This window comes from Petaurus breviceps, unplaced genomic scaffold (assembly GCF_028583685.1).
Source record: "Petaurus breviceps papuanus isolate PSGF00001 unplaced genomic scaffold, PetGlider_PUasm1.0 226, whole genome shotgun sequence".
NCBI lineage: Eukaryota > Metazoa > Chordata > Mammalia > Diprotodontia > Petauridae > Petaurus > Petaurus breviceps.
Window position 1 is genome coordinate 7522703 of NW_027185890.1, and position 24684 is coordinate 7547386.

Consider the following 24684-nt stretch of genomic DNA (forward strand, 5'->3'; position numbering starts at 1 on the left):
AAATGGTTACAATGGAGGGGAATGGGTCAACCTTATTCCCATTGAACTTGGCTTGAGGAGGGAATGAAACACACACTAAATAGGGTATCTCACCTTTCAGGAGAGTAGGGGGGAAGGGGATGGGAGGGGGGATGATGGAAGGGAGGGAAGGATGGGGGGGGAGGGAAGTTGGAAGCTCCCACTTTTGAAAAGGGATGGGATCAAAATGGAGAATAGAACAAGTGTGAGGTGGGATAGGAGAGAGGGAAATATAGTCAGTCTTTTACAATATATCTACTATGTTAATGTTTTGCATTAGCTACACATATACAGCCTATACTGAACTGCTTATCTTCCCAGTTAGGGTAGGTGACAAGGGAGGAAGGGAATGAATCTAGAAATCAAAGTTTTAAAATCAAATGTTTAAATATGTATATATATATATATATATATATATATATATATATATATATATATATATATATACACACACCCACTATTATTAATGCTATTTTACATGTAATTGGGAAATAAGATATACAGGCACTGGGTCATAGAGATCCACTGGAAAAGTTGAAAGTGGTATGGGAGAAAATATGGGAGAGAGCAGATTGGAGGAGGGGATATCCTGGGGGACTGCTATTTTGGGGTGGTGGGTAGGGGGAAAATGGGGAGAAAATTTGTAACTCAAAATCTGGTGGAAACGAAGTATGTAAATCAGAAATTAATAAAGCATAAAAAAAAGAAAAAAGATAAGTGGATCACAAGGGAACAAGGGCCCTAGTCACAGGTCCAGGACCAAGTAGAGTATCATAATTTGTGATTGTGGGGTGACAAGGTCCCTTCCTGGATAAAGATTATAGCACAGGCCAGGAAAACCTTAGCCATAACTCTCCTTAGATCATACCACATTAGAAGCACCAAAATATTACAGAACTCCCGAACTTGCTCTATAAACAGCATCATACATACACAAAACTCTGCTTTTGAACAATGTTTGAACAATGCCTCCTCCACCCCAGGAGCAGAGCAAAACCTTAACACAAAGTTAAAAGTTAAGAAATGGGCTAGGAGAATGAACAAAAAATATAATCCTTCGCCATAGAAAGTTACTATGGTAAGAGGAAAGATAAAAGCACAAATTCAGAAGAAGAAAAGAATGTCAAAATAGCTATAAGCAAAGCTTCAAAGAAAAAATGTGAAGTGGAAACAAGCCCAACAAGAATATCTTGAGTGGCTAAAAAAATAGATTTAAAAAATCAAATAAGAGTGGGAGAGGAAAATTAGGGGGAAAATGAATGTAATGCAAGAAAACTATGAAAAGAAAAGCAACAAGTTGGGAAAACACACACATATTAACACAACCTTGAAGAAAATAACACCTTAAAAGTAACAAAAGAGGCACAAAAATACCCTGAAGAGTAAAACTCCTTAAAATCTGAATTGGGCAGATGGAACAAGAAGTATATAAACTGGGGAATGGCTGAACAAGTTGTGGTATAAATTTGTGATAAAATACTATTGTGCTATAAAATTTTATGAGAAAGATGGTTTTAGAAAACCCTGGGAAGACTTCTATGAAATGATACAGAGTGAAATGAGCAGAACCAGGAGAACATTGTGCACAGTAACAGCAATGTTGTAACAATGATCAACTGTGAAAGACTTAGATAATCTGATCAGGACAAGGATTCAAGACAGCTCCAAAGGACCCATGATGAAAAATGCTATCCACATCCAGAGAGATAATGGATGAACTCTGAATGATGACTGAAGCATACTTTTAAAAATTCTTCTTGGTTATTTGGGATTTTTTGCAACATGACTAATGTGGAGATATATTTTATGACTTTCCATCATAAATCAATATCAATATGTTCGCCTTCTTAATCAGTGAGGTGAAGAGGAAAGGAAGGAAAAAAATTTGAAATTCATTTTTAAAGCAAATAAATATAAAAACATTTCATGTGTAATTGAGAAAAAATAAAATAATCTTTAAAAATAATAAAAGAGAAGTAGTTAAATTTATCAAAGTACCTGAATGAACAACATAGAATCATTAATGTTTAGTGAACAACAACAGTGAAGCCCAGTTCTGATCAGTCGACTGTTGCTCCTGTCTTCACTTAAACCTCTTATGAGGGATCCATCTAACATTATAGGGACCTTCTGCTATGTATATTTTGGGGAGGAAATTACATGAATGATCATGAAACAAGTAATCCATCCTTCAGTTACACCAGTCATTACATTTCTAACCTACCTCATTTTCTTTTAAAAATGTTTTCTTGATGTTCTTTTTTTTCGTCTAAACACCACTGACATTTCACAATGACTATCTCCCCAATAGGACCCCCCTCCTTTAACAACTAGGCAATTCAAGAAAACCAAATGAACTCATTGCCCTTGTCCAAGAATATACACCACATCATGCATTTATTGTCCGTTCCATCTTCATTGATAGATGTATAGCATGCTTCCCTATCAAGTCTTCTGAAGTCAGGATTAGTGACCATATTAATTATAGCATTCATCTTCTCTTTGAATTAAAGATCTTTCTAATGATGCTAATTCTCCTTCATATCTAATTATTGGTTATGTAATAATTACAAACAACACCATATCTATAGAGTGCCTTGATTTTTGCAAAGAACTGTACCTATGATATCTCACTTGATCCTTTTAATCCTTAGGAAGATTAAGGTAGGTACCATTAAAATTTAGCGTTGAAGAAAATAAGGATTAAAGGTTTTGTGATTTTCTTGGGTTCCCACAGTTAGTAACTATCTAAAGTGGAATTTGAGTGCAAACTTTCTTCTTTTTAAGTACACATATATTCTGTAGTACAATATATTGTCTATTAGACAATATATTGATTTTAATACATAGTCATTTCATGCAGCTCACTCATGTTCTCTAAGTACCTCTCCAGTTCTTTTTGGGTGCCTTGAAGCTAATTCTTCAGATATCATAGTATTCAGTGCTTTGCAGACATATAGAACCACTTGAAGAATATTTTTTTAAAAAAGTTATTTCAGGAAAAGCTTGAGCTTCTTGAAAGCACCAGGCCAAAGAAGATATTAATGAGCAGGGCAATATAGGAAACATCAACTTAAATTTAACATTTACTTTTCAAAAAGAAGTTATAGATAGTAGAGATTAGTGGTTTCACAGACAATCTTCTTTTGCTATTCTTTCTATAATGAAATATTTCAATTTTGTAACATTTGTCAAGTTTACAATAAAAAAGAAAAATTAAATTTGTAAAATATAGTCTAGCCTGCCTTCTTCCTCCTAGTCAATTATGGATTCTCTATAGTGTCAATCCAATGTGTATTAAATCAATAACCAATTCTGTGAATCATCCAATAAATTGCATCACGGTCTAGAAAATAAGCATTCTTGGGAGCCAAGATGGCAGTGTAGAAACAGGACTTCCATATGGCTCCCGCTTCCACATCCTGTAATTCATGTAAAAAATGGCTCTAAACAAACTTTAGAAATACAGAAACCACAAAATGACAGAGAGAAGATAACTTCCTGAGAGAAGATAACACTGAAGACAGTCTGGTGGGCTGGCAGGAAGGGGCCAGCACAGCACTCTGGGAGCCAAGCACAGACCAGCATGAGCCAGAGGTTTAAGCCTCAGGGTGGCCACAACCAACAGCCAGCTGAAGGGACTTCAGATCACCAGCAGCTGTGGTGGTTTCCAGAATTATCAACCCATAGATGCTAAGGACAAAGTGAGAGATCAGTGGAGTGTGGACTTTGGGACCTGGGAGTTTGGGAGTGTGGTCTGGCCTTTTCCCCCTGGAGGGAGAAGTCACTGAGGAATGGTGGCCATGCAGCTGCCACCAAATGGCTGCTTCAGAACTCCAGGCTTGCAGATGGTAGGGGGTCCAAGCAACCAGTCTGATGGATGATCACTCTTGTTTTAACCTGCTTGGATCTGGATCACTCTCTCAGGTGGAAGTCCTGGGGTGCATGACCAGTGTGCCAGAGCATGTGAAGGCTTCAGAGAGGGCAGCCAACTAATAGCTCCAGTAGCTGAGAAAACCTCAGCAAGTGATACAAAGTTCTCCTCTCTGGTAGCAGAGTTCTACTGTTATAAAAAGCTCAAAGGTAAAAAAAAATTGAGTGGCAACATGAGCAAACAAAGGAAGCAAAGCAAGCACAGCAATCCAACTTTACACTTCTACTTTGGGGACAAAAAGGATCAAAGCATAGAACAGAAGGAAGACAGCAAAGTCAGAACTCCTGCACCAACAGCTTCCCAGAAAAACATGAGCTGGTTACAGACAATACAGGAGTGTAAGAAGAATTTTGAAAACAAAATAAGAGAAGTGGAGGAAAAATTGGGAAGATAAATGAGAATATGCAAGAAAATTATGAAATGAGAGTCAACAACTGTATCAGCAATGCCATATTCACAATGCCTATAGAGATTACAAATATGCTGATATAATTATCCATTACAAAATACGTCATGTTTGCCATATGAGGAAATAAACTAGAAAATTTATTAAGATACCAAAAGACTGAGTCCCAAAACCAGAAAGTGAAAGCCATCAGAGTAGTTATGACATTGGCACAGGTAGATAAAGTAGAAAGCACCCACATTTTCAAGCCTTTAAAACAGAACAGGCTACCTCAGGCAAAGGTCCTCCTCTCCCCACGCACAGCAACCACCCAGCGTCCTGGAAGCGCACTCCCAGCAGCTCCGGCCCCTGGCAGTCCTCAGCAGGAGTCCTTAGCAGAAAGTCCTTAGCAGTTCTAACTCAAAAAGGGCTTCACGCTGCCACTGCCTCTGCTGCTGCCGCCGTCACCACCACCGCCAGCCACCGAAAGAACGCTAGCTTGGCTTCCGCTTCCTCTTGCTCCGCCCCTTCCTGCTACGTCAGCAAGTCCAACGGGGCATGGAAGATCTTTAAATCCCATAACCCTTACAACAACCTGACTGAAGAAAATAACACCTTAAAAAGTAGACTAAGTCAAATGGCAAAAGAGGCTCCAAAAGCCAATGGGGAGAAGAATGCCTTAAAAAGCCAAATTGCTAGATGGTAAAAGAATCTCAAAAGTTCACTGAAGAGAATCATTCCTTCAGAATTAGATTGGAGAAAATGGAAGCTAGTGACTTAATGAGAAATCAAGATACTGTTAAACAGACACAAATAAATGAAAAATAGAAAGCAATGTGAAATATCTCATTGGAAAAGCCACTGACTTGGAAAATAGATCCAGGAAAGATCACTTAAAAATTACTGGACGACCTATAAGCCATGATAAAAAAAAAAAAAAAACCTAGAAATCATCCTTTAAGATATTCTCAAGGAAAATTGCCCTTGATGTTTTAGAACCAGAGGGTAAAATAGAGGTTGAAAGAATCCACCAATCACCTCCTAAAAAAAGATCCCCCAAAAAAACTCCTAGAAATATTATAGCCAGGGTTCGGAGTTCCCAGATCAAAGAGAAAATATTGCAGCATCCAGGAAGAAACAATTTCAATATTGTGGAAACACAATCAGGATAACACAGATTAAGGCAGCTTCTACACTAGAGGATTGAAGGACTTGGAATATTATATTCTGGAGGTCAAAGAAGCTGGGATTAAAACCAAGAATCACCTATCTAGCAAAACTGAGTAATATTTTTCAGCGGAAAATATGGTCATTCAATGAAATAGAGGACATTCAAGCATTTATGATGAAAAAACCAGAGTCGAATAGAAAATTTGACATTCAGATACAAGAAGCAAGAGAAGCATGATAAGGTAAACAGGGAAAAGAAATCATAAGGAACTTATCAAAGTTGAACTATTTACATTCCTACATGGAAAAATGCTAATTGTAACTTATGAAACATTCCTCAGTATGAGAATAGTTGAAGGGAATATAAATGTATTTACATATATATATGCATGTATACATACATATATATGTCTATATGGGGGGTGTATGGGCATATGAACACATATGTGAGTTTGTATATGTGTGTGTGTGTGTGTGTGTACAGGTATATGTAGACAGAGGGCACAGGACCAATTGAATAGGAAGGGATGATACTTAAAAGGTGAAATTAAGAGGTGAGAGAGGAATATAATGAGAGGAGATGGGGAGAAACAGAATGAAGCAAATTATCTCATGTAGAAGAGGCAAGAGAAAACTGTTACAGTGGAGGGGAAGAACAGGAAGGCAAAAGGGAATGAGTCAACATTATTCTCATTGAATTTGGCTTAGGGAGGGAATGACATACACCCACAATAGTGTATCTCACCCTGCAGGAGAGTAGGGGGAAAGGAAATGAGAGGGGGGATGATGGAAGAGAGGACAGACTGGGGGGAGGGAAGTTGGAAGCACCCACTTTTGAAAAGGGACTGGATCAAAATAGAGAACAGAACTAGTGGAGGTGGGATAGGAGGGACCAAAATATAGTTAGTGTTTCATGATATATCCACTATGGAAATGTTTTGCATAGCTACACATGTATAACCCATATTGAATTGCTTATCTTCCCATTAAGGGTGGGTGATGACAGAGGAAGGGTAAGAATATGGAATTCAAAGTTTTAAAATCAAATGTTTTAATATAATATAATATATATTATATATACATATATTTTATTATTATTTTACATTTAACTGGGAAATAAGATATACAGGCAGTGGGGCATAGAGATCCACAGTGCCCTACTGGAAAGTTGGAGGGGGTATGGGGGAAGATATGGGAGAGAGCAGATTGGGAGAGGGGATATTCAGTGAGATTGCTGTTTTGGGGTGGTAGATAGGGGGAAAATGGAGAGAAAAATTTGTAACTCATAATCTTGTGAAAATGAATGATGTAAACTAAAAATAACCTTAAAATTTAATTTAAAAATAAGCATTCTTCATCCACTAGATTGTTGCTATGTAGACAATGAGACCAAATCTTATTTTGTCACAAATATCAATTATCTAGGCAGATCTGAAATATTTTAGGCCTTGATATAAACAACACGATGCCATCCATAAACCAGAGCACTATAAAAACATCATCATACATGATCTCTTATACACTGAAAAAACTGAAGGAGATGCTTTTATTTTTTCTGATCCCAAGGTCCTTGCTCCTGCCCTCCCTGTCTTTACCTTTCCCTGCAATAATGAACTCCACATCACTCTTAAAGTTGGTGACTTTTTTATAACCATATTATAAATATTGAAGCATCTAATTAATTTCTAACAGTTGCAAGTGATAACTCTACTCCTATAGGGTCCCAAAAGATTGAACAAATTTCAGAAGATTCAAAGTTTTCTCCTACTCTCTCCCCAAATGGTCACAGTAGAGCATTCTTTACTTTTCATGCCTGATTCCCCTATAATCCTGTTAGGAAGAGTTCTTCTATGTAAACTTAAGCCATCATTACATGCTTAGCTGATGGTTTCCTCCCCCCCCCCCCCCCGTGTCTCTCTCTCTCTCTGTCTGTCTCTCTATGTCTCTGTCTCTGTCTCTCTTAACTATCTTGAAAGCTATCTTTTGCTCTTCTCTACATTAGTTGATTTTCCTGAGATTTATAAAAAAAAGACCCCTTCTTAGATTTTGTTGACTCCTTAAATGAAAATAATATCTCTTATCTCTTAGTTATGCCCTATAATGGTTTAAGGCACAGTAGAGAAGTCATCAATACCAACTGACATTGCTGATTCTCTGTGATTCACCATTGTCCTCAGACATTATACTGCTGAAATCTGCTATTCAGGTTATAATTCCCATCAAAGAAGGGCCCCACCATCCATTCTTCAATAACCTTTGTTAAAAGAGGCTATTGAAGGTATTACTCCATCTTTAACTCCCTTGATGACAAGGGCATCATAGTTCCTGGTAGATCTCCCTGTAATATTACTGTTCTACCTGTTAAAAAAACTTTAAAAATGCCCTGTTGGCTAGCAAGCATATCTCTTTGTGCAAGTTTTGCATGCAGCTAATGCTTATGTTATACCTAGGCACCCAGAAGTGCCTAATCCCACTACTATTGGCTACTCTATTCCCTGTGAGGCAACCTGTTTTACTATAACAGATTTGTATTCCATTTTCTTTAGTATCTCCATTCACCCAGATTCCCAATACCTTCTATTACATTTGGGGCCTCCGGTATGATTCAGTATGTTAATAATCTCCTATTAGCAGTACCTGGAGTTGAAGTCTGTCAGGAGGACCACTGCCACTTGCATCTTCATCTTCATCATAAAGGCCATAATATTTCCAAGTCAAAGGTCCATTGATGTCTTTTTTCCGGTTGAATATCTTGCCTTCATTTTGTCTGCTGGCACATGTGCTATTTCTCCAAAGTGTGTTCAGTTTTTCAAACAAATTTCATTTCTAAAGACTAAGAAACAAGTCCATGCCATCTTTGGTGCCTCAGGCTACTGCCAGCAGTGGATTCCATTCTTTGATGAGATCACTAAACTTCTGATTTAAATACATACTCTGTTCTAGAACCCTTACAACTTGAACCAGTTCATTCAGCTGCTCAAGAAGGCATTTCTGTCAGCTCTGGCACTTGAACTCCCAGATTACAGATTTTCTCTTTTCATGAACAAACATAAGCAGATAGCTTCTGGGGCACTCACCCAGTTCCCCAGTCCTTCTCTTTGCCCTGTTGCATATTATTCAGCCCAGCTATATTAGGTGGCTGCAGGTGCTCCACTCTGCTTGGGAGCAATGGCTGCAACTTTTTTTTGGTAGAAAATGCATCTGATTTGGCTTTAGGAGTCCACGTTGTACAGAGCTCTCATGAGGCTGAAACTCTTTTGTTGAGACTTCACCCAAGCCTTTTCTGATCAGAGGTTTCCCAGATAGGAAGTGACTTTGTAGGGCAAGGGACATGTGACTACCAAGCTGTGTTCTGTTCTCAAACCTGCTATACTGCTCCCTGATTTACCAACTTCAGGAGAGCCTTTACATAATTGGATATGGCCAAGAGACCATGTTGATCTTATATCTTATAAAATCCCAATTTATTTTCTTTGCTGATGGTTCCTTTTCATAAGGGATGGCATTTGGTACATAGGGGTACCATGGTCTCTGACCATGACACCACTTGCTCTATTTACCTTTCCTCCAATCTAACCTAGAGAGCTGAGCTCATTGCTCTCACCCAAACTCGTTGGCTATTGGCTGACAAAAGTGCAAATATTTTATAATAATTCACACTATGCCTTTGGAGTTTGCCATGTTCTCAAGGTGTTATGGCTACAGCATGGATTTTTAACTTACGCCATTAAGACCCTCTTTAATACATATTTCATTAAAGACCTTTTAACTGCCATCTGGCTACTCATGACCCTAGTCATTGTCCACTGTTTTTCCCATGCTAACAACTCTGATCTTGTCTCCCAAGGAAAATGCCAAGCTGAGGAGGCTGAAAAAGAGACTTCCTTGACTGACCTTCTCATGTGTTCCACATAACAATGACCGATGGTGAAGATTTTCCCCATCCTCTTCTCTTTGACAGCCTTGACTCAGTCTTTCATGATGCAGAGATTGAGAAGTTGAAGCAATGCTTTGAGGAAAAACAAATCTGTCTGGGGTTTAGATGACTGCAGAGGGTAAGCCATTCCTCCCCCAGTGCCAACTGATGACTGTACAAAAATTTCACATTTTTGTGAAATGTCAGTGGCATTCTTTTTGTCCTTAAGGGGGCTATTTTGGTACTCAGGAGATAATGGACACAGTAAGGTGATCATGGTTTTGCCCTCAGTATCACCCTTATTACAGCTCAAGTTTGCTCTGTCTGACCAAACTGCCAGGTGTATAATCACCATACCTTCTGCAATTCTGTGTTCAGTGTATAACCTTTGGCATATTTCCCATTTGAGCATTTACAAATTGATTTTATAAATATGCCCAAGGCTGACCATTTTAAATACTGCCTTATTATTGTTACTTGCTGGCTTGAAGCATTTCCTGCATCTAAGGCTACTGCCACTTTTGTCACTACAACACTTTTTTTGCTTTTTGGGGGGAGGGCAATTGGGGTTAAGTGACTTGGCCAAGGTCACTCAGGTAGTTTTTCTGTTAAGTGTTTGAGACTGGATTTGAACTCAGATCTTCCTGACTTCAGGGCCAGGGCTCTATTCACTGTTCCACCTAGCCACCCCGAAACTACAATACTTTTAAAAGAGATTATTCAGGCAGAGTTGCGTGATGCAGTAGCTAGAGCAACTGGTTTTAGAGTCAGGAGTGCCTGAGTTCAAATCCTGCTTCAGAAACTTACTAGCTCTGTGACCCTGGGCAAGTCACTTAACCCTGATTGCCTCAACAACAACAACAAAAGACTGTTTCATTCTTCAGCTCACCAGTTTGTAATGAGTCCAATACTGGGTTTCATTTTACTGATATGGGGCTTTCCCAGATCTATTCCACCCTTGTAGTCACTTTTAAGTTTCATACTCTATACCATCCTCAAAGCTTGAGTGAGGTTATAATGCATGAACAAAGAAGTTAAGAACTTAACTGGCAAGCTTTTTACTGAAATCCACCTCAAGTTGCTAAATGTTCTCTCCTTAGCCTTGTTCCATCTATGGAGAAGACTTAAACACCTCTCCTTATAAAATTTTGTTTGGACATCCTCCTCTTAAAGCAAAACCTTTTTATTCAATATCCACACCCTTGCTGAGAGAAAGCAAATCTCTGGTTGAGACATTGTACTCAAGCCTTCGCTGATCAGAGGCTTACTAGATAGGAAGTGACTTTGTTGGACAAGGAAAATGTGACTATCAGGCAGTGTTCTGTTCTGTATCTACAAAGAGACTGAAACTCCATGATACTGGAGCTGAAGTACAGACTGGACCCTGAACTTTTTGTTCCCATGACTTGTACTCTAGTGATAAAGTCTACATCAAGAATTTCCAATGAATCAGTAGGATTCAGCCTGCCTGGGAGGGCCCTTACCAAGTGCTTCTGACTACTGCAACTGCAATCAAGACTGGAGAAAATGACCCTTAGATATATTGTTCACACATAAAACCTGCTCCTTATATTGATATTCCTTGTGCTGATAAGATATGGTAGCCATAGATTGTTTAGGTGTATTATTATCCCAAATAGTATCAAATTCCTCTGAAAGTAATAAGAGCCAAAGGTTTATGGGCAAATGGATGCATCAGCTGTAGAAGTACCAGAGTTGGACCAGGTCCTGGCCCACAATAGGTCCTTTCTTACCTTACTTTCTTTATTCTAATGCTAGTGCTTTCTGTAGACCAACTGACTTTGAAGGTTGAGGGAGAAACAATTTTCTAATTCTGAAAAAATTATCTAGTATGGGGAAATGGTTGCTGTATACTTTATCAGTTGGAATACTTTTTCCCCCTACTCATTAAGATTTCTGTCAAGCTCTCTTACTGTCAAATTTTGATTATCTTAGCTATTTTTTGTCCTTGGAGAATTACAGGCCATGCCACAGTTCTGATACTACAGTCTAAGCCACAATTAAGAGCACCTACATTAGATACTCACTTCAGCACAGATCATAGGGGCAGGGGAAACTTTATATCCCACACTCACAAGGAGGGTGTACTCTACAAAGAAGCCAGATGGTCCATTCTCCTTCCTCATGCTCTTGTCTTCACTAACCCCTGCTGCCATCATTCTGCCTGAGATTGGCTACAGAGGTAGCCTTCTATCATGGCATAATTTAGATTCCAGTCCAACATCCTCTTGGAATAAGCAGATAACTCCTAGTAGCACCCCAATGCAGATCCCCACCTCCTAAAATTTTATCACTTCTACCATCCCTGCAGTGACAGAAGTAGGAAATAGGAAAAGACTGTCCCTTTTATTAGTTTATTCTCTCAACTATCTTCATTATTCATAAATTCTCTTTGTCTAATGAGAGCCATAATTTTTACTACTTATAGACTTCTCAGTCCAAGTCCCATACCTTCTAACAATATTTGAGTGAGGGATGATACCATTATAAATACCCACAGATTAAAAGGACACACTTTAAAAGGTGCCAGGGTCATTGGGCCTCATGGCTGCTGGGTTCATCTTCACATTTACCAAACTACTCCTGACCAATGGGTAGCCATCCTAGTACAGTACAATGATTCCATACCACTTCAAGGAGGAACAAATGATGGAGATATACCATCAAATTTTTCATCTCCTTTTGCTACATTTCATTTTGCTAGCTGTAAGATTAACAGCACAAGTCTTAACAGGACATCATACAACCAGAGAATGTTACAGTTAAACCTCTGAAGTACCCTCAGATTCTCACCATTGTTAGAGTTAATTATTCTTTTTACAAAACCAGAATGCTCCTTCTCTGAGTTGCATGACCCTTTCCAGATTTTCCTTTTTGTATTTATAAAATGAGAACTAATGATACGCATACATTTTTTAGGAAATTTTGTGCAGTGTAATTATACTCTACAAATCCCTGACATAAATAGAGCATAGGCTTTCATTTGTACTAATTAGTGTTTTCAACATCACCACAAGTTGGTCTCAGAATTATATGTAGGTGACCATTATTTACAATAACAGAATGGACTCTGGAATGTACCAAGAGATTCTCGAGATGCCATGGGGTCTGGTAACCTGGAGCCAGTTTTTCATTTCTGTAGGCCTTGGCCTCCCTTTTCTCTTAGCTGGTATAGAACTTTTGGAATAGCCTCCTTAGTGCTACCAGTTTCAATGTTTAATCATTCCATGGGTTTAATAGGAAAAAAATTATTATTAAAAATTTAGGATCATGGTGGCATGAATGTAAAAGAAGAGACACATACAAAACAATCCCCAATGTACAGAACTAGGCAGAATTGTCTAGTCATTTAGAGAGACTTTTTTGGGCCATATCCCCAAGTTTGGGCATGGACAGAATATTTCAATCAATAAGGAATTTTTCTGCTGAAGTTGAGAAGTTAACACAGAAAACGAGCCAGGCCACAGTTCAAACACCCAGAGCCATCACCTCCCTGCAAGTGGAAATTGACTCCCTTGCAGAGATGATGTTTTAGCACTGGCTGTTATTGGATTTCCTCACTATTACCCAGGGTGGAGCATGTGCTGTCATCAACCAAACCTGCTGTTTTTACACATTAACCTGTCAGGAGATATTATTGCTACTGTTCATAAGTTTCAGCAAATTATGTGAGACACTCAAGAATTGTCAACAAAACCCACATGTAAGACAGGAGTTCCTGGTAGAATTGCTTTTCCTGGTTTTCTTGATTATTTTCCTGGTTTCAAGAGAGTGCTTTATTTGTCATTGTAATTAAGTGAGCCTTTATTATCATGGCTGTTGTTATCATTTTCCTTCCCTATACAGCTCTGTGTTAATTGTGTTAAAGCATACTTAAAATTGATTCCTAGATATATTATGGTAATTAAAGATGATATTTTAGTTAGAGATGATGTACCCCGGGAGGGAGAATATGCCGAAATATATGATTTCTAATAACTTGCTCTCTACTTCTGTGATAATGTTTTCTGCCAATATGGATTAAGTTTTTAGATAGGTTATGTCTTTGGATAACATGTTTCCTGGGAGACATGTCTCTCAAGAATCAAAGGAGTGAATTGTGGAATATTAATTAATTTTCAATCAATTATCTACTTACATTCACATCCTTTAATCACATTTGTCACATATATGGCTTTATGCTTATAAAACCACAGTTGATTAAGAAGTATATGAGACTCTACTTGGGCTGTCAGGGCATTACCTCCAACCAACCAGTCTGTTAGCTAACTTCCCTTTTTTTCCTGCATAAGCTAAGCTCACCATTTCTAGTAAAAGCCTCTGACAAGTTTAGTTTTTCATTTATACTGAAACTAAAAGTGGAGTTTAGAGATCATAGTCACCTCTGGTTACCCAAGACTGGAAAATATCCATGCCCTGTGTTGTTCCACATTCCCATGGAAGTGTCTTGTTCTTGATACAGGACAGCTTTCTTGACAATGGAAAGTTCTGAAATAACCCAATCAATAAGAAATTGTCAACACCCATGAGAATCATGTTCTTCAACTTACAATGTTTCTTATTTGTTGGTTATGTTCCCCATTCTGATGTTCATCATTTATATCTATAAAAACATTCTGAAAATTCATTTCAGGGCCCTTTTACCAACTGATATAAGATTAATTTTATTGACCAATAAACTGAAACTTAAAAAAAAGTATTTTATACTTTATTCCCTAAGAAAGATTGTGCATTTCCTAAACTTTTTGTAAACTTATTTTTTTCTCTACTGCTTCTGTTCCACAAGATACTATTATAGTACTCACACTCTCTCAACATCTTTTCTTATAAAATTTTGCAGATCAGCTTATCTTCTAAACCAGGTTTTCCTTATCTCTCCAGTTGGCAAGGGCAATCAAGTGACTGCTGACCAAAGATGTTTTTAGGCTCATTCACTGTCAGAATTGTGGCAATCCCTTTACATCAATTAAATTTGATTGGAAAAGAGTGATAGATTATGTCAATATCTGTTCACTTATCTATTTCCTTTTTTCACATTAATTGTTTAAACAGGTTAGAGAGGACATATCTCAATTCAACGATATCATTTTTTTCTTTTAATTTGATCTTAATTTTCATATTTGCCTTAACAAGCTAAATTTCTGACTATACAGTTGATTCAGAAATTTCATGAAGAATCTAACCTAAAAGGTAAAACAAATTTATTTTGTAGAAATTTTGAATAATTTAAGATAATATTTTATGCAAAAGGAATGAACTACAACTAAATAGTTGCCTTCTTCACAAAGAAAAATGTTACATATGTGTGCTTTCTATGAAAGTATTTGTACAGGATATGGCATTGCCCAAGTTAATGATCCATTTATTCATGAGATAGACCTTAGCTCTCCTATTTATTATTCATATGACTTTGGGCAAGTCATTTAGTCTTCCAAGATCTCAAATTCTTTATTTATAAAATAAATGGGTTGGCTGAAACAATTAACCTCTAAGGTGCTTTCCTGATCTAGGTTTATGATCCCGTAACTCTATGATTATTGGTTATTTCTAAATAGTTGATCCTTCCTGAAAAATTTGCTGTCAAATATTTAGGTTCTTCCATAAGATAAAGCAAGGAAGGCTCACTTATATGCTTAAATGCTGGTGTGTTTGTAAAAATAAAATCCCATAATACTTTATAATTATATTTTTGTAACCTCATGCCTAGTACATGTAATACTTTCATCCAAGGTCTAAATTAAAACTAAAAATTTTATTTACTCACATATACACATGTATGTATATGTATACATATATACATATGTATACATATGTATATATACATACACATATATATGTGAGTGAATGTCTACAAGAAAAGATTTTGCCAAGAAATAAAGGTGTTAAGTGGATGGAATGGGACTTTGTGCTATCAATATAGCCTTATCTAATATCGTAAGAAGGAATCTTTTAAGTACACCTAGCCCAACTTTCCCATTTATTTTTTAAATAATGTCTCCTATCTCTGTTTTAAGATACTAACTCATTTATGTCCTTTCCCACAGAATGAACACAAATTATATTAAAGAGCATGTCATCTTCTGCTACCAAAAACAAAATTAAAAAAATATATATCTTCCCCTATTTTCTTCTTTGAAAGAGTTCAGACACCTCTACATGTCCTTTGTAGGCATTAAAATGGAGGTAGCTTAGCAAAATCATACCATTATTTTGCTATTGCATTAGAAATAAGAATATTTAAGTGTATACTATTATCATTTAAATCAATATATTCAACAACAATTATGTAGCACCTTCTATGTTGACAGTATTATATAGGTTAAAAAAAAACACAAAGGCAAACAAAAAATTTTACATTTACATTTATATAGGAATTCTGTTTTCCCTTCTAGCCTACTATCTATACAATATGTAATAAGGTAATACTAATTCTGAGTACATATTTAGTAATTGCCAACTGAACAAGTGAATAATTTGCATCAGAAGACCTAATTTGAGGGGGGTAAAAAATGAAATGATTGAAAATATCTTGACTCTTCTAACCATTGAGGCTTCAAAGTTGAAGTCCTAGAAAAGGTAATCTATTCTGGATAGCACTGAATCCCTCCTCAATTTTTTTCTATAAACTAGCTTGTTTCACTACAATTCTCCTGAAATGCCTGTTTCTATGGTGTCCAATACCTTTCCCTTACAATGGCTTCCAAACACAGTGACTTTTTACCCCTCACCTTTCTTGATCACACTTCATTATGTAATGCTATTGACCATTCCATCCTTCTTTAAATTCTCTCTTCTCTTGGATTCTATGTCATTGTTTTCTTCTTTTTCTTCTCCTGTATGTCTAATGGACCTTGTCAAGTACCTTTTCTCATTCATCTTGTTCCTATTCTCCACTAAGTGTGGTTGTTACCTAAGGTTCTATTTTTAGTTCTCTATACTTTCTGAATATATAAATCATATAAAATCCCTTGGCTTCAATTATCACTACCACTCAGATAACTCTGAAAAAATGCATGCACACTCATGTACACACGTATTTATATTCATGCACAGACATGCATATTTGTTTATACATGCAAGTAAGCATGTACCATATGTATAAATACATATAAAATATAATATTGGAAATGAAAAACTGAAATTCAGATGAGATATTATACACATATGAAGGCATATTTACACTTAAATGTACACATAGGTGTATGTATATATACACACATATGTATACATATATATATGTTTTTGTACATGTATATCTGGGGGGCAGCCACAGAATATTTTATGAACCTCATTTCTGCATTTCCAGCAGCCTGGCAAACATCTTCTTGATATCCTACTAGAATCTCAAATCCAAATATCCTGTGAAGAAATGTAACCATCACTTTGCACAACCATACTTTTAGGTCCCTACATCCAAAACCTCTGAGTAGTCTTTGATTCTTCCCTTACCTACCCCTATATGTACAATCAATCTCATATGCATTTACTCTTTTCCACTTTGTTACCACTAAAGTATAAATTTCTGTGCTTTTCACTTGAAATGTTGGAAGAGACTCTTAAATTATATTTCTACCTCTCATCTAATCTCTTCAATCCATCTTATGCAGCGAAAGTGTCAAACACAAACTTGAGGGCTATAATGCAGTGTCATAAAAAACAGATTAAAATGGAATTGAGAAATATTTAACAAAACTAAGTGAAAATAAAATAGAACATACATAAGGGTAATATGTGGTTTTTAAGGCAATATGTGGTTGACAGAGAGCCTTATAAAAGGTTGTTTTATATGAGTTTATGTGATTATTGTCACTATTATTTTGTAGCACTTGTCAACTAAAGGAGTTGAACCTCAAGACTTAATCTCTTCCATGTAGATTTAGCTATAGATTTATAAGACAAACAAAAAAGTACTTTCAATCTTCCTTTATTTACCTTCTCCTGTTTCCAACAGTTAGCCTTTGCTAGGATTCATTGAACTAGACCAAGGTGAATTCAAGTCACTGTAAGTGAGGCTATAGGGTCTATGTAATATGAGGTCGTATTCACAGAAGAGGAGCAAAGGGGGAGTCATGTTGATTGATGGTCAAATTGCTGTTTTCAGGGTGATTTGGCAACAATGAAACAATTAGAAATTTTTCTTTTGGCATTGATAGTTTTGGTTATGACTGCTGTGGAGTGACCATAGTCACGAAATAAAAGAAAGAGTAATTCTTCTATTTTCACTACCACTAATGAGTATAAGTAACCTGGTATGAGTCACCTATGATAATAAAACAATTAACCTTTTAAAATTCAGGTACTTTTTATACCTGATGAATCTGCATACTCACTGATAACTCCATAGTCCATAAAAACCCACGTTCAAGAAAGTATTATCATAATTAGTAGATACTGTGCTTTGAAGCAGAATACTGGAAACATAGGGTTAAAGTGCACTTGCAGGGATTCTTTGACACCCCCCCCCCCTGCCATCCCGGCACCATTCCTAATGGCCAGCAGAGAGCAGCAATGCCCCAGCCAACCCACAGAAACACCAAGCTGGCTTAGATGCTGATGGGAGAAGACTGCCTGCAGCTGGAGAATATCGGTTTAAGAGAATAAGAACAGGAATCCACAGAGATGTGTTTTACTAAAGATACTGATGGAAATTGGGGTGTGGTGCAAATGAGTCTCTGCATTCCAGAAAGGCAGGCTGGAATGTCTTCAGAAATCATGATACCAGGGAAGAGACCAAGAGCCAAGGCAAACATCATGAGCAAGGATGTGGTCCAGAAGCCAAAAGGTCCTTATAAAAAGACATTAAAAGGGGAAAGACAGACAAGTCAGAGCAACAACAATGACTGAGACAAATTTCCCTCTGACAGAGCTTCTGTGTGAGCAGAGACCTTTTGACCTATTGTGATGGTGGAGTAGCCACACACCCTTCAGGATCTTAAAAAATGAGTAACTTGAAAAGCTTGGACAATGACAACTGGTAAAGCAAATTTGAAGGATAAGAGACAAAGCATGTGCATCCTTTCTTCACAAGTGAACCAGTTTGCCAATAGTAAAGCAGAAAATAAATAACATAGATCACAATCATTGTTGGATTTTTTTAACTAAAGCTACAAAGCCTCACTAATAATATGAACATCATTAATATAGCACTTGAAAATTTGCAAAGTGCTTTATAAACATGATCTTATTTTATTCTCACACTGACTCTGGCAGATAGGTACTATTATTATTTCCCCTTTCACAGATGAGGAAACTGAAGGGGGGGTGGAGTAAATGATTTATTTGCCTAGGGTTGCACAGGCAGTAATATTCTGAGACCATCTTTGCACTTAAGTTTTCCTCACTCTAGATCCAGTGTACCATTGTGCAACCCATCTGTCTCCATTAAGGAAACATCAAGAGATTATAACTCAAAAATAATAAGCTAGCCATATATGAAAGGCCAGAGGGAGTAAAAAACAATAACATTTTCGATTAATTTGAGTATACGAAAAAGAAAAAGTGCTGAAAGCCAGCAGTAAATCAACCATAAATCTGTATCTGAATTTTCTGACTTTCTCCTTTGGATTTTCTCCTTTTAATGAATATGTCTCAATTCTTAAATATATTTCTAATAATAATATATTTGTAGGTCAGAGGGGGGAAATGTATGCCTTAGTCAAATATGCAAGGTCCCTTTCCCTAGGCCTGGTGAAAGCATTCAGATTCACAAATCTTTTCATTCCAAGATAATCCAGAGGGGTAGCCAGGTAGCACAGCAAGTAAGAGCACCAGCTCCAGTGTTGTGATGACCTGGGGATCGAATCCGGGCTCAGACACTTAGTACCCACCCAGAAACACCTGGCCGTGTAACCTTGAACAAGTTACTTAACCCCAATTGCTTTAAAAAAAAAAAGATAATCCAGAGATCCCTTTGCTCCCCCACAGTCTGAGAGAGTAATTCCCACTAACCGTCTGGCTCAGGAATAGATCCTAATATACATTTAAGGGATTTTTTTTGCGGGGGGGGGGGGGGGGGAAGATCCTCCTAAAGGCAAAAGTCCTCATTGTCTTTACGTGCTATTGGGACTACTTGGGCATCATCAACATCAATGAAAATTTCCAATGGGTGTATAACACCAAAGGCCACTTTGTTGTGGACTGCATCACAGCTGATAAAGTAAAGTATAAATGATGCAAAGTGAAAAAGATTTACATACACAAGCCATCTCCAAACTTGGTATTTATGAATCAAGATGCCTTATCAATAGTTCACCGAATCATTTGATCACAGGATAAAAAGTCCATCTACATTCCTTTAGATATTGGCAAGACCACTGATTTAACCAGGGACAAGAGTCATAACCTGTGCATGGTAACCAGTGGTTCTGGTCAGGGTAACTTAAGTCTAATTGGTGTTATCAGCAAGAAGGACAAATTTCCCCATTCTTGGCATCCTTGTGAAGGACACCAGAGACTGGAGTTTTGCCACTAGCCTTTTGAATTAGCAAGGTTTGGATTTGTTTGCCCTGAGGAAAGAGTATGTATTTTCTATTGCTGAAGAAAGAGATTATCAATTGGTAATCCAACAGAAAAGTGGATATATGACTGCAGATCACAGAAGAGTTTCTAAGATCAAATTAAGTTGTTATGATGTAATTTTAAAAATAATAGGCCTGACCATGTTGTAACTACTCTGAGAAGCCCTGAAAAAAGAGTGACTTTTCTCCTCTAAAGTAGCTTCTTCAATTGTACAGAAATAATATCACAATCTACATTTCCACCACTCCCAATAGTTCTGTCAAAGAATAATTTTAAAACATGATCCATTCCCAGAGTAGAACTGAATTAAAAAGGAATGTGTTGACCCTAGGATCTCATACAATACTTCCCATCACTTTGAGAGCAAGAAAAGCACACCTTACATAATGTATTTTAAAGACTATTCTGAGACTTTGTTGTAGTTGTCAATATTTACAAAAGCTACAGTAATGATTTTTCTCTTCATAAAATTATTCCCCATGCTCCAATTTGAATAGAAGTCATTTAGAAGATTTTTTTACAGGCAAATCTGATGCCAATGAAAATCACATGTACAATTTATTGTCTTTAAAGATTTTAATTTCTAAGTATTTAAACCATGGCTGTCAATATGTAACTTTTTAAAGGAAAACAGCAAGTTCCACAGTACTTCCTCTACTATCATTACATTACTTTGGATCATTCGACATAAATATTTTAACTGGTTGTGATTCATGAGTTGTTTTTCTTTTATAGTATCTCCTTACAGGGATAAACTTTCTGCCTGTTCCCAGGATACCAAAGACAGATGCATAGTCATTAGTCAGGTAACAGTGAAAAGATACAGTATCCTGGATTTAACATTTATTTCCTGAGAAGAATTATTCATGAGTTTCGGGTAGGAGTATCAGTTCAAGTAGACTGATGTTATTTAGATGAAGGCTGCCATATATGTCATGTAACTTCTCTTTAAAGTCTAAAGAATCAAATTGAGGTAAATTATTTTAGTGGCCTATCAGAATTATGAAGATCCCAAATCTCAAGACAAACACATAAATAAGAAAAGTATTTAGTTTCTTTCACACTCTTAATAACAAAAAAAATACTACACTGTGAAAGTACTTAATGTTAACTTTTATAACTACATAAATAATATCTATATAAATAAGATCATGTCTGAGAATAGGATTTGAATTTCTGGACCCTTGCTTAAAATATGACTAACAGACTCCTGGTCAAGGATGGAGTATACCTAATGAGGGCCCACAAGAACAAATTTGCTTATGGTCTTACAAATATAATCAAAAGTGCATTAAGCTAAAAAAGGAAAAGGTGAGGGGGCGGAGCCAAGATGGCAGAGTAGAAGCACAATCTTCCCACGGCTCCGGCTTCCACCTTCCCCAATCCATGTAAAAAGGGGACTCTAAACAAACTTTTGAGCTGCAGAACCCACAAAATGACTCAGAGAAGCTAACCTCCCACTGAGGACAGCCTGACAGGCTGGCAGGAATCCTGCACAGCGCTCTGGGAGCCAAGTCCAGCCCCATGCCCAGGCTTTAGCCCCAGGATGGGCTTGACCAGGCGACAGCCAGAGGGAATCCAGATCAGCAGCAGCTGTGGCCATTTCCAGATTTATCAACACATAGATGCAAAGGACAAAGTGAGAGGTCAGTGCAGTCTGGATTTTGGGACCACAAGTGGGAGTGCATGGCTTTTACCCCCGGACTAGAAGCCCCTGTGTAATGAGAATGTAAATTTTAAAGATCTTCCCTGCCCCTAGGCTAAAGTGCACATGGAGCCTGGGGTGGGAGGCTTGTTTTTCAGTAGATACTTTTTGATTGGCCAGTGGGTCCAAAAGGTTGTTACATTCTCTGAGCCAGGAGAAGGCTATATAAGCCCTGATGTGTAGCTTTGTTTTGGGACTCACTTTGAGAAGTGTTCTGTGATTTGATCTGAATTCTGGGAAGCCGTTGTTGAGAGTCCCCCGGCTTCGAAAAACCCAGAATGTGGAAACCCAGATGTTGACTGGGTATGGATGTAATGGTTGGACAGTTTGGAAATCTGTCTACTTGATGTTTCTGTCTTGATAATTATGCCTGTATACTTTGAGGTTCAGGGTGCTGACCTTTTCTCCTGAACAAGGTAAACGATATATGTCTGACTAATTAAAGTAAGCTTGTTAACCCATTTTGAGTTGCTTTCCTTTAACAAAGCAGATCCAAGAACCTGTGGTAGCTGCAAACCCTGAGGACGCTTGGGGTGCTTGCTGCTACACCCTGAGACTTCAGCTCCTGGCCTGCAGAGGGTAGGGGGACCAAGCACCAGTCTTAGGGGTAATCACTCTTGCTTTAACCTGCTTGGATCTGGATTGCAGTCTAGGGTGGAGGTTCTGGGGTGTATGTCCAGCTTGCCAGAGCATGTGGAGGCCTCAGAGAGGGCACCCATCTAATATCTCCGGGACCTGAGAAAACCCCAGCTTTTAGGACGAAAGCTCCCCTATCTGGTGGCAGAGTCCTACTTTGGCAAAAAGCCCAAAAGTCAAGTAATTGAGTGGCAAAATGAGTAGGCAAAGGAAACAAAGCAGACAGAAGACTCCAACATTAGACTCCTATTTTGGGGACAAAAAGGAGCAAAGCATGGAACAGGAGGAAGACAGTAAAGTCAGAACTCCTACATCAAAAGCTTCAAAGGAAAATATAAGCTGGTTACAGGCTGTAGAGGACCTTAAGAAGCATATAAGAGAAGTGGAGGAAAAATTGGGAAGAGAAATGAGAACAATGCAAGAAAATTATGAAATGAGTGTCAACAGCCTGACTGAGGAAAATAACACCTTAAAAAATAGACTGACTCAAATGGCAAAGGAAACTCAAAAAGGCAATGAGGAGAAGAATGTCTTAAAAAGTATAATTTGCCAGATGGAAAAAAAAAATCTCAAAGGCTCAATGGGGAGAATCATTGCTTCAGAATTAGATTGAAGCAAATGGAAGCTAATGACTTTATGAGAAATCAAGATGCTGTTAAACAGAGCCAAACAAATAAAAGAATAGAAGGCAATGTGAAATATCTCATAGGAAAAACCACTGACCTGGAAAATAGATCCAGGAGAGATAATTTAAAAATTATTGGACTACCTAAAAGCCATGACCAAAGTAAGAACCTAGAAATCATTCTCCAGGAAGTTCTGAAAGGAAACTGCCCTCATGTTTTAATACCAGATGGCAAAATAGAGGTTGAAAGAATACACTGATCACCTCCTGAAAAAGATCCCAAAAATAAAACTCCTAGGAATATTATAGCCACGCTCCAGAATTCCCAGATTAAGGAGAGAATATTACAAGCAGCTAGGAAGAAGCAATTTGAATATTGTGGAAACACAATCAGGATAACCCAGGATCTGGCAGCTTCTACGCTGAGGGATTGAAGGGCTTGGAATATGATATTCCGGAGGGCAAAGGAGCTGGGATTAAAACCAAGAGTCACCTACCCAGCAAAACTGAGTATCATGTTTCAGGGGAAAATATGGTAATTCAGTGGAATAGAGGACTTTTAAGCATTCTTGCTGAAAAACCAGAGTTGAATAGAAAATTTGACATTCAGATATGAGAAGCAAGAGAATCATGAGAAGGTAAACAGGGTAAAGAAGTCATAAGGAATTTCTCAAAGTTGAACTGTTAACATTCCTACATGGAAAAACAGTAATTGTAACTTATGAAACTTTTCTCAGTAGTTGAATGGATTAGAAATTATATATATATATGTGTGTGTGTGTGTGTGTGTGTGTGTGTGTGTGTCTATATATGTGGGTATATGGGCATATGAAAACATGTGAATATGTCTATATATGTTTACAGGTATACATAGATAGAGGGCACAGGACCAATTTAACAGGAAGGGATGATACTTAAAAGGTGAAATTAAGAGGTGAGAGGAATATAATGAGAGGAGATGGGGAGAGACAGATTGGGGTAAACTATCTCATAAAAAAGAGGCAATGGAAAATTGTTACAATGGAGGGGAAGGATAGGAAGGCAAAAGGGAATGGGTCAACCTTATTCCCATTGAATTTGGCTTGAGGAGGGAATGAAATACACACTAAATAGGGTATCTCACCCTCCAGGAGAGTAGAGGGGGAAGGGGACGAGAGGGGGGATGATGATGATGGAAGGGAGGGCAGACTGGGGGGGAATGAAGTTGGAAGCACCCACTTTTGAAAAGGGACAGGATCAAAGTAGAGAATAGAACAAGTGGGAGGTGGGATAGGAGGGAGGGAAATACAGTCAGTCTGTTACAATATATCTACTATGTTATTGTTTTGCATTAACCACAGATGTACAACCTATACTGAACTGCTTATCTTCCCAGTAAGGATGGGTGACAAGGAAGGAAGGGCATGAATCTGGAATTGAAAGTTTTAAAATCAAATATATATATGGGGGGGGTGTGTATATACATATATATATATATACTATTATTAATACCATCTTACATGTAATTGGGAAATAAGACATACAGGCACTGAGACATAGAGACCCACTGGAAAAGTCGAAAGGGGTATGGGAGAAAATATTGGAGAGAGCAGATTGGAGGAGGGGATATCCTGTGTGGATTACTATTTTGAGGTGATAGGTAGGGAAAAAACGGGGAGAAAATTTGTAACTCAAAATCTGGTGGAAACGAAGGATGTAAATCAAAAGTTAATAAAGCATTAAAAAAAGGAAAAGGTGAGAGAAAATTGGCAATGTA

At 37.6% G+C, this 24684-nt stretch overlaps 1 long non-coding RNA gene across 1 annotated transcript in view; it reads right to left on the minus strand.

Moving 5' to 3' along the window:
• Positions 1-4468: 4468 nt before the first annotated feature.
• The window catches only part of LOC138166790 (uncharacterized), a 1160016-nt gene continuing 1139800 nt past the window's right edge, over positions 4469-24684 (minus strand). Inside the window, exon 2 of the long non-coding RNA XR_011169734.1 lies at positions 4469-4936. This is a non-coding gene — a long non-coding RNA (uncharacterized lncRNA). The remainder of the gene's footprint in view (positions 4937-24684) is intronic.